The 8,460-nt window shown below is 41.4% G+C and overlaps 1 long non-coding RNA gene across 1 annotated transcript in view; it reads left to right on the top strand.

Annotated features, from left to right (window-relative positions):
* Window positions 1-2,373: 2,373 nt before the first annotated feature.
* The window catches only part of LOC129471555 (uncharacterized), a 69,994-nt gene continuing 63,907 nt past the window's right edge, over window positions 2,374-8,460 (top strand). Inside the window, exons 1-2 of the long non-coding RNA XR_008653630.2 lie at window positions 2,374-2,486; window positions 3,192-3,240. This is a non-coding gene — a long non-coding RNA (uncharacterized lncRNA). The remainder of the gene's footprint in view (window positions 2,487-3,191; window positions 3,241-8,460) is intronic.

Raw genomic sequence — 8,460 nt, 5'->3', positions numbered from 1 at the left:
AAATGTGGAAGTGACTTTGGAACTGGGTAACAGGCAAAGGCTGGAAAAGTTTGGAGGGTTCAGGAGAAGACAGGAAAAGGTGGGAAAGCTTGGAGCTTCCTATAGACTTGTTGAATGGCTTTGCCCAAAATGCTGATAGTGATATGGACAATAAGGTCCAGGCTGAGGTGACCTCAGATAGAGATGAGGAACTTGTTGGGAACTGGAGTAAAGGTGACTCTTCTTATGTTTCAGCAAAGAGACTGGAGGCATTTTGCCCCTGCCCTAGGGATTTGTGGAACTTTGAACTTGAGAAAGATGATTTAGGGTATCGGGCAGAAGAAACTTCTAAACAGCAACGCATTCAAGAGGTAACTTGGGTTCTTTTAAAGGCATTCAGTTTTATAAGGGAAGCAGAGCATACAAGTTTGAAAAATTTGCAGCCTGACTGTGTGACAGAAAAGAAAAACCCATTTTTTTCTGCAGAGAAATTCAAGCCAATTGCAGACATGTGCATAAGTAGCGTGGAGCCTAATGTTAATCCCCAAGACCATGGGGAAAATGTCTCCAGGCCACATCAGAGACCTTCATGGTAGCAGCTCCCATCACAGGTCCAGAGGCCCAGGAGGAAAAACTGGCTTCGTGGGCTGGGCCCAGGGCCCAGTGCTGTGTGTAGCCTAGGGAGTTGGTGCCCTGTGTCTCAGTTCCTCTAGCCATGGCAGAAAGGGGCCAATATACAGCTCAGGCTGTGGCTTCAGAGGGTGGAAGCCCCAAGCCTTGGCAGCTTCCATGTGTTGTTGAGCCTGTGGGTGCACAGAAGTCAAGAACTGAGGTTTGGGAACCTCCACCTAGATTTCAGAAGATGTATGGAAATGCCTGGATGCCCAGGCAGAAGTTTTTGTAGGGGCGGGGCCCTCATGGAGAACCTCTGCTAGGGCAGTGTGGAAGGCAAATGTGGGGTTGGATTCCCCACACAGAGTCCCTAATGGGGCACTGCCTAGTGGAGCTGTGAGAAGAGGGCCACCGTCCTCCAGACACCAGAATGGTAGATCCACTAACAGCTTGCAACGTGCGCCTGGAAAAGCCTCAGATGCTTAAGGCCAGACTGTGAAAGCAGCTGGTAGGGAGGCTGTATCCTGCAAAGCCACAGGGGCAGACCTGCTCAAGAATGTGGGAACCCACCTCTTGCATCAGCATGTCCTGGATGTGAGACCTGGAGGCAAAATCACTTTGGAACTTTAAAATTTGACCACCTCACTGGATTTTGAACTTGTATGGGCCCTGTAACCCCTTTGTTTTGGCAATTTTATTCCATTTGGAATGGTTATATTTACCCAATACTTGTACCACCGTTATATCTAGGAAGTAGCTAGCTTGCTTTTGATTTTACAGGCTCATAGGCGGAAGAGACTTGCATTGTCTCAGATGAGACTTTGGACTGTGGACTTTTCGGTTAATGCTGAAATGAGTTAAGACTTTGGGGGACTGTTGGGAAGGCATGATTGGTTTGGAAATGAGATTTGGAGGGGCCAGGGGCAGAGTGATATGGTTTGGCTGTGTCCCCATTCAAATCTCAACTTGAATTTTATCTCCCAGAATTCTCACATGTTGTGGGAGGGACCCAGGGGGAGGTAATTGAATCATGAGGGCCAGTCTCTCTCATGCTGTTCTCGTGATAGTGAATAAGTCTCATGAGATCTGATGGGTTTATCAGGGGTTTCCACTTTTGCTTCTTCCTCATTCTCTCTTGGTGCCACCAGTTAAGAAGTGCCTTTCACTTCCTGCCATGATTCTGAAGCCCCCCCAGCCATGTGGAACTGAAAGTCCAATTGAACCTCTTTTTCTTCCCAGTCTCAGGTATGTCTTTGTCAGCAACGTGAAAATGGACTAATACACCTGTAATTTCTCCTGGCAGGGGAAATGTTAGCTCCAAAATGTCAGCTTTAGAGTCCCCTCAAAATGTGGCCTAGAGAGGTTAATACGTTTCTCAGAGAGATAAAATAATCAGCTGAAGATTTCAGGGCTGGTAAGCTGGGGTACTAGCTCAAAAGCCCACATTCTCTTCCTGGTTCCTGGTTCCATACAGCTCTTCAAATCAGGTTTGGCTGGGTGCAAATAGTGGCTCCTTAGACTCCTTCAGGTTTCCCCAATCACTGGGCATTTTAGGGACTCATTCAGGAATTTCCCCAACGTGCTTTAGGGCAAAAAGATAAATGCCAAGCCTAGCCAGTTTCTGCTGGCTTTGGAATAAAGAGCTGTGGTGAGAGGCTGCATTCTAATCTCCCATATGGGGGCTGTGCCATACTGTTCCTACGCTGCTGAGTGGATTTGCATTTTGAATGAATCTGCTGGCCAAAGATCACTTTAACTTTTCATCTGCCTTTTGCCAGCAACTTTCCACTCTCCTGTGCTGACTGAAACGAAGTATGACACCAGTCCTGCCCAGGCAAGCTGCTTCTTGTGAATAGGAAGTGAACAACCCTGGATTCTAGGCCAGGGGGAGAGAGGTGAGAGGTGAGGTCAGCACATCTGGTCTCTGCCCTCAGACTTCTTTACAGATGAGGGAAAGGTGCGCGCTTTAAAAGGACAGTTAAGTGGGCCCCAACAAAGCCCAAGAGATCTCCGCTGTCCCCTACCTGGGGGATGTCAGGCTTCTTCAGCATCAAGCTGGCAGAGGCTCCCAGGACTGCTGTGGAAGGACAGAGCAGTTTTCCTATGTGATGGGGAACTTGTTTCAGAGGTGTCAAGAGATCCACACTAAGCCTGGTGCTGCAAACTCCAGCTGGTTCTCAACTGAAGTTTTTGGGGGACGGGGAAGGAGGGTGATTTCTAGGATAGAGGAAATATGCTGTTGGTTGAATATAGGATTGTACTTCTCTGGATATGTCTTGGAAAATTTCCTTAAGATTTGGAAGCCTCAGAACCCTCCAGAGTTTCAATTTCAGAGGCTAAGTCTTTGAGGGTCCCAACAAGAAATATAAACAGTACAGTCTGCTGGTGATAAAAAGAATGGCGGTAGTGAGGAGAGGAGGATATTGAGGGAAATGTTTCTTCTTGGCTCATGATAGTTCCTTTCTGTGAAAGGGTGCAATTGACAGAAATAGTGGGGCCTTCACCTGTGGCATCACTGTCTCTACCCTAGCAAGGAGGAGGGACTTATCTGGTTGGAAAATTTCAGAAGAAAAACCAGCTCTTCCTTTTTGTCCTCTCAGATATGAACTCATCAGCAGAAATGTGAGTTCTTCCCAGCTTCTCCATGCTGTAAGTCTTACATGGCACCACTGCCTGGGTTGGTTGTGTTAACCTACCTGCCAGAGGGTTGAGGGTAGGATTATCTGAAGCCACTGAATCCTGCAAATACAAACCACAGCTTCCATCCTAGTCTTTATCTGTCATACAGGTTAGAGTTGCACTTTCCAATCTGCAACTCTTATGTCTTGTTTCTCTGTGAAGAATGCGGGTGTAGATGGGCATATTTATTGTGTCCCTGTGATAATTTTATGTGTCAACTTGGTGAGGCTATGGCACCTAGTTGTTTCATCAAATGCCAGTCTATATGTTGCTATGAAAATATTTCAGATGTGATTAACATTTAAATCAGTTGACTTTAAGTAGAGCATATTTGTGTCCATAATATGGGTGGGCCTCATTCAATCAGTTGAAAGCTTTCAGAGCAAAGACTGAGATTTCCCAAGAAAGCAGCAATTCTGACTCAAGACTGCAACATACAAACCCTGCCTGAGTTGCCAGCCTACAGACTCAAGACTGCAACACCAGCACAACTGAATTTCCAGCCTGCTAGCTTGCCCTAAGGATGTAGACTTGTTAGCCTCCACAGTTGCATAAGCTAATTCCTTGAACTAAGTCTCTCTCTCATATATGTCTCCTAATGGTTCTGTTTCTCAGAAGGACTCTGGCTTATACAGTCCCTCATGATCCCAGCACAAAATGACTAACAACTGTGGCTGATATCATTGAGTCCTCATCTACTCCTCACAATTACTTACAAGGTAGGCAATAGCATTCCTTCCATTTTAAAGATGGCAGAACTTAGATGTGAAACAGTTAAGTAACTTGCTCAATGCTGTGCAACAAGTGCAGATGCAGCATTTGAATTCAAATTTTCCTGAAACCATAACTGATGTGTTTAACTATTATGCCATGCAGCCTCCAAACCAGAAAAGGAAGTCCTACTCAAAGTTATGATATAGTGCATAGTTAAGTTGAATACACCCATTTGATCATAGTCAAGAGAGGAAAGTCTTTGTCTGTTAGTCTTATGCTGAGTGTTTATATTTTGAGTGCCTCTCTGTTTCAGTGCTGGATGAAATAATTACATGTTAAAGCTGATAGTAATAACCCAATGTTTACTTCTCTGGCCAGCCTCATTGGTGCTTCAGCACTTAGCTTGGGATGTGATCTATGGTTCTGAGTGTCTTTTTGTATTTGTTACTCTAATATTTAGCATAATCAACAACTCCCAATGATGGCTATAGGGAGCACACATACAAGCAAGGATAGTGGCATGAAGAAATAAAAGAATCATCATTGATAAAATTCACCTTTGAGGATTTATTCATACATTAATCTATCTCTTCACACATTTATCTGATAGTCAACCAGAAAGGTTTATTGAGAAGTTATTCTGTGCATGTATTTTTATTTCATTCATTCATTTATTCAGAAATGAAATTCTTATTACATACTCTGTCTTGCTAGGTGGATTCTCCCAAATTCACCCTCGTTTTCACACTCTGCCTTCAACTTCTCTCCCACCTACCTCTTGGAAATGTACCTAACTTGTTTCTATTCCTTCAGAGCCTTGCTCTATTTTTTCCATGATGATATTTAATTTGACAAACTGATAAGGAGAAATGGATTAATGGAATTGAATGGCATAATGGTTAACATATACTCACTTTAAGTGAGATTTTTTTAAAAGCACATCATCTTGATGCAGAAGCAATAACTTTTATGATGGATGCTTTAGGCAATATATTACGGGTGGTTGTGGACTGATGAGGCTTCCCGGTGCCATGTTGAGGGTAGCACTACCATTTTGTGAGAAACCAGCAATGTGTCCTCTTGCATGACATTTTACTTGTTCATAGGATGATTTTGTCATAAAATAAAAAGAACCAAATAAGCATTTGCATTAAGAAACTATTTATGTAAGATAAAGACAATGATTGAAAGAGGCCAACAGACTTCAAAGTGTCACCTCTCTGGTTTCATAAAAATATTACTTTACTCATATGACAGACACTGGAGCTGCCTAATCAATAGCCATATTCCTGAACCAACATTTTGGTTAGGATGTAATTCCCACCAGTATTTTGGCTAGGATGTCTAGCTAAAATACTACATTTTCCACTCTCCATGTATATAGTTAGTAGGGTGTTTCTTCTAGGAAAGTTCTACAAGTAATGCTGACTCAGCTAAGAGGTGTTTGCCTTTTGTTTTTCCCTCTTGTTCCTGCCCGGAAAGCAGACATAAAGGCTGTAGCTTCAGCAGCCATTTTGGAACATGAAGCAACGTTAAGAATTGAAGACACAAAATAGTATTGTAGAGTGTAAAGATAGGGAGAGTTTGGGTCCTTAGTGAGTAGGGAATTATTCCCTCCATATTGGACTACCTATGTCCAGAATTCTTTGATGTAAAGAAGATATACATTTCTGCCTCATTTCAACTACTTCAATTTTTATTTCCACGTATATGTTCTATGCACCTGAATCTAATGGCAACTAACACAACCGCCAAGTTTATCATTAAAATCTATGAACTATATTATTCCAATAATAATGTTTCATTAATGGAGCCAGTCTGGTATCTTGAGTTTATTCACAGCTAACTGTTCTAGCTGGTTAGTGTGAATGGAAAACAAGTTTCTGTACATTTTGAGTCATGGCTCCATGTCTCTTCTTTTGAACAAGTATCCTTAATTTTCTTTGTTGTCTTATTATTGCTACTCATGGACTGTTCAATGTACTTTTTAAAAAGTCACTGTCCAGATAATGTAACTTTCACTTTAAGTGAAAAGCTGCTTACTCATTCTTTTACTTCCCCTTCCTACCCCTGTCCCCCTAGCTCCCATATTTAAGTAAAATTATACTTAATGTAATTTATTGTGATTTCCCCCTTCTAAACAATATCTGTGTTAGAGAATTGAACACCTGTAAAACGTTTGTTATTCTCACTGGTCCTAATCAGGAATTCAATAAAAAGGCATTCTGAAATCTTGGAAATACTGAGGTTTTTCTGAACTTTAACTGATCTGTTAAACCAGTTAGTTGAGCAAGGCTGGAAGAGCCCTCAGGAAAAATCATGAAAATGAAATTAAATCGAACACAAAAAGCAATTTGCCAGTGGTGAAACTAATTCATAATTTGCCTCCTCTGGAGAAGAGTATTCAGCCTTGGCCACACGCCAATGAGAGCTCCATGCGATAATCTATAGGATTGCACAATTCCTCTTAGGACAGTAATGAAAGGAAAAATAACATTTGTTCTGCCAAACTATGTGGACTTGCTGACATTTGCTGAAATACAGATATCATCTGAGTGAACAGGATGTTTTCCTGAAGGTGTTTTGCAGAGCCAGTAGTTTACACATCTTTTCCACACATACATAAGGCAGCTTGAATTTCTGATAATTGTGAGGGCTTGACCCTTGCAACTATTTCCAATATACCCCTGGTGGCTTTTGGACTTTGTCAAGATCATCTGATGATATGCACAACCTGGTGAGAAACTTGCCTTTGTGATTTTCAGTAATGTTTGTCTATTTCTCCGGACTCCTCACTGGAATGATGATTCAAGGGAGATAGAATCTGGAATTACTGGTGGGGAGGTGAGTCAGCAGACTTTAAATCAAGTGTACCTGCCATTTAAATTGCCTGATTCTAGACTGAACAAAGGAAACATGCTGGGAAAGTCTGGGGGAAAATATGCTACACTTTATATTCTCTGATGGAGCAAATGGGGGGAGATTTTAAAATGATGGAGATTAACACCTATTCACATTGGATACTTTCATGGCAGAAGGCTCCAGGGATGGATTTGTAGAAGGCGAAATACATGAAACTTGACAGCTAATGGCAAGTCTGAATAGTCTTGCCTAGATGATATGCTGTATTTCAGGTATTTCTGGGCATTTCATTGTTGGGAGAGTCAGGTCTAAAGTAGGGTTTGAGGGATGAAAAGGAGATGGTTTCCAGCTAAGAATACAGTAGACCTTGAGTATAATTAAGGTGAAACAGAGATGACTGGTACTAAACATATGGTAAAAGCATCTCAGGATGAAATACGGTGAATCACTCAGAAGCAGAAAATATGAGCAGAAATGGACAAATTATTCAGTAACACAGTCAATAAGGACTTGGCCAACAGGCATCAAAATATTAGAGGGTCAAAAATTAATTTTAAGGAATTAGAATATGTGTTTTGGTAATATCTATTCCATATATTTTAGGGATAGATACATGGGTGTGTATGTATTCCATTATGTATGTGGGAAATTATGACTGACAACACAACTGCAGGAGTTTTCACGTAAAGATAGATTAGATTTGATAGCTTCAAATTAATTTTTAATAATTGTTTTATTCATTAATAGAAGGACCCAATTTAGACTCTTTATTTTTAGTATTACAAGGAAAACAGTAGCCCTCTCTAATATGGCAACAAGTGTTTAAAGATCATGTATAGCTGGGGGTGGGGTCAGTTGTAGGGAAAGAAATTATAAGTGATTGAAAATATTGTGCTAGAAAGGGCCTTTGATATTCCAATGACGTAAAGTCTTAAGAGTTAAAGTGGAGTGTAGCAGTCACACAGCCAGGTTTGGGTGGGTAGTTTGGTTAGTGCAGTTGTCATTGAATCCAATCTAATAGTCATCAAATGAAGTCCAATTCAGATTGATGAATACATGTATGATGCTCACTGTGTACCACGTACTGTGCTAGTTGTTGTGAAGTCAAAAATGAATGTTAGGGCACCTGTTTCTAAGAAACTTATAGTCCACTGAAGGCAGAGGGAAGACATGGAAGATATTATAAATAGTAAACTGTGGAAAGTGACAGGGCAGAATGTATGTAAGGACACATATACATTTGTAGAACATGTATGAGGTACAGAAATAACATCATAAGAGAACAGTAACATTGTCTTGTGAGTATGACTTTTCTTAGGTTGAGGGAGTGAAGAAAATGGGAAATTTTAGGAATGAATATCCACCTGAGCTTTTTAAACATGAAAAGCAGCAAGTCAGAGACATTCAAGGATGGTGATATGGTTTGGCTGTGTCCCCACCCAAATCTCATCTTGAATTGTAGCTTCAATAATTCTCACATGTCATGGGAGGGACCCAGTGGCAGGTAATTGAATAATGGAGGTAGGTCTTTCCTGTGCTGCTCTTATGATTGTGAATAAGTCTCATGGGATCTGATGGTTTTATAAAGAGGAGTTCCCCTGCACAAGCTCTCTT

Source organism: Symphalangus syndactylus, chromosome 21 (genome assembly GCF_028878055.3).
Source record: "Symphalangus syndactylus isolate Jambi chromosome 21, NHGRI_mSymSyn1-v2.1_pri, whole genome shotgun sequence".
NCBI classification, from domain to species: Eukaryota; Metazoa; Chordata; class Mammalia; order Primates; family Hylobatidae; genus Symphalangus; species Symphalangus syndactylus.
Note: the sequence above shows the minus strand (reverse complement) of the source record. Positions and strands in the feature narration are given on the sequence as shown.